This window comes from Suricata suricatta, chromosome 11, assembly GCF_006229205.1.
Source record: "Suricata suricatta isolate VVHF042 chromosome 11, meerkat_22Aug2017_6uvM2_HiC, whole genome shotgun sequence".
Taxonomy (NCBI): Eukaryota; Metazoa; Chordata; class Mammalia; order Carnivora; family Herpestidae; genus Suricata; species Suricata suricatta.
In genome coordinates this window covers 8,334,456-8,337,506 of record NC_043710.1, presented here as the reverse complement: position 1 = coordinate 8,337,506, position 3,051 = coordinate 8,334,456, and positions in this window count along the sequence as shown.

The following is a 3,051-nucleotide window of genomic DNA, read 5'->3' as shown; positions in this document are numbered from 1 at the left end:
TTGTTCATATCTACCAAGAAAATGCACTTCATTGTTCTGCACAGGAGTTCAGTTCTTCAAAAAGAAAAGCGAATTCTCAAGTCCTGTTGCTGAAATTAACAGTTGTTAAGCATCTCTAAATAAAAGTTTACAGCCTTCACTGTGATTTGGCGCTCTAGCTGGACAGAAGGAAGTAATCCTGGGGAATTAGCTGCTGTTGACACTGTTAAATTTCATGTCACACTTTGCCTGATACCGTCTGGCTCAGGGGAGCATTGTCCAGGGAGCCTTCTAAGACTTTCTAAGGTCCTCCTGCCCCCAATGTATGCCTCACTACATGAGAAGCTTCCTGGCTTTGGGTGATCCATTAGGTCTGTCTTGACTTTGGCAGGCTTGGCTCATAAGGCACAAGGAACCAGTAAGGCATGACCACCATTAAGGACCCCTCAGACTCCAAACATGCACTGTCAGGTTGGGTATTTCACTGCCCCGTTTCTGCATATAAAATTCAACTGTGATTCCAGTGGAGCCTTCTTTCTATAAGATCTGGCCAATAGCTCCTGAATTTCTCTTCCTCTAACAAGCTTCTGGGTCTCTATATTCTTCCCTTTTTCCTGGACTTGTACTGATTCTTGTAGATGACTCCGGGTTCCACGCAGAGGTCGCTGCTAGGGCGTTCCTGCTGGGGGCTGGCTCAGCATGCAGCTCTTGATCTCGGTGTCTTCAGTTTGATCCCTACGTTGGACATGGAGCCTACTTATAATTATTTTTTAATATTTTAATAGTTAATGTGTATTTTTTTAGGGACAGAATCCCACGCAGACCTCATGCTGTCAGCACAGAGCCCAACGCAAGACAGGAACTCTCCAACTGAGATGACCTGAGCTGGAATGAATGGTCAAATGCTTCATAGACTGAGCCAACCAGGTGCCCCTAAAAAATTAGGTCAATATCAAAAGGCCTACTTTGGCCAGTCATTGTTAATTCATTCCCTTGGTGTGTCAACATAACTTGATTGGAATAGTCCTGTTTGTGTTTGTCTTCTTCTATTTGTTCTTCCCCTGGGAAACCAGAACTTCTGTTCACTTGGCATATCTGCCAGGAGTGCCCAGTAAACACCTGAGTTGGGATTGAACATTCATCTTGCCATCTACATGTGCCATTGTGTCTGAGCATAAAATTAGGGAGTGGAGTGAACATGTGTGAATGGGCACTTGGAAATACACAATCTCCGTCAGATGGGTGGTCTCCTCACATACCTAATGTTTTCAAATCTTTGCCTTTTAATTGGCCGAGGGCAAGCTGGCTCTAGGGATGGACAGTAAAGGAAGCCCCCAAACCCGTGGCATGTTGGGGGGCCGGTGGTTACATGGATGTGTAAGTAGGGTGCTTAATGCACAGAGCCACCCAGGCTCCCCATCCCAGGTCAAGGATTCTTCATCTTGAGAGCAGTCACGTGGTTTCCCACCCCTGGAGGCTCAAATCTGCCTGCCTAACCTGCACACTGCCTCCCTCCCCCTCCCACAGGGCACTCCTGGTAGACATCGGTACTCAACTCATGAACATCCTACTGTTGCTCACAATGGGAGAATGGATGCTCGATGGTGAACCAAGGAATTCACACTTCACTGCAGTTCTGACCTGCCTGTTGTCAGAACTATAAGGCAGCTTAATTGAAACAATGTTTCCTTTTGCCCATCAAATGGCGGCCAAGCAGATCTAAGGGCTCTGCATACAAGGATTGCAACTATGAAAATGGGTTGCAGAAGAGCATGCAAGGACTCCGGAGAAGGACCGGCTTTAAAGCTTTTAGGAGATAAAAACCAAAGCTGGAAGGAGCACCGGAAGCCCACAGTGAGGACCTGCAGAGTGCCGTCCTGGGAGCTCCAGACCAATTGTGTCAAAACCACTAAGGGGGTCAGGTGGACCCGAGTCCAAGCTGCAGGCAGGTGTTGAGCTTTTATTGCAGACCAGCCACTATGCACGACCTGTCAGTGCCCTAACTCAGCATGGGAGGTCTGGGCCAGAAGGATCCTTGGATAAAGGGGAACCAGCAACTTGTGCCCTGTCACGGAGCGTACCCGGGGAGGAGATGGTCACTAGTCAACGTCCTAGGTAGGTAGGTAGCCATCAGGCTGGGCTGCTATCTCTAGGAGTCTGGAGACCAGTTCTATTCTAATCCAGCCTAGGGAAGTTTAGCAAGGAGATCATGAACCGAAGGGGGATCTAGGCTGGTACGGGGGCCAGGCAGTATTCACTAGAAGAGCCTGGTTGACAGTGAAGCCTTCCAGGAATACTTTAGGCCAATTGAAAATGATTTCAAATTCAGATCCAAGTCAATGGCTACTCTGGCCAAAAGATGAAAGCAAGAACAACGTGGAGGAGTGACGGAAAGTGCTGGAATGATTGAGGCCTATGCCTCAGACTGCCTCTCCCCTGAGCCTCAGGTAAGTTCACCGCCCACCCCCTTTGACCTCGCCTGATCTCTACCTGGATATTGAGTCCCTTGATTCCTGTCTTGCCCAGGTCCGCTTCTGCCCTCCCCACACCCCCATGTCCCCACCTCCATGAATGGTCACAGCTTGGAACCTGTGAGATCATGACCTGGGCTGAAATCAAGAGTCTACTCTCCGGCAACTGAATCATCCAGGAACCCGTGCCTCCACCTGCTAGGACCTCATCTGGTGTATGGACACCTTCAGTCAGGTTCTCCTGCCTCTTTAGGATTGTGGTGGTTAATTTGTAGGCTAGTGGATGGGCTTAGGAAGCTCTAAGTCCTCCCTGGAAATGGTATGTCGTGTGAGAATCAGCTGCTCTGTCCCAAACCTAGCCGTGTTCTGATCATAAGAGCCATGGCCTCCTCTTGCCTTTGTTGATTGCTGTTGTTACATCCTAGAAGAGGAAAAGGGAAAACAGGACAGCCGAGGCATAAGATAGTTTGAAATAACACTGGTTTTCAACCAGCAGTGACTTTGACCCCCAGGGATCATTTAGCAGTTCCTGGACGTTTCTGGTTGTTACAATTTGGGGGGTGGAATGCTACTGGCATCCAGTGGGGAGACCCTGCGATGC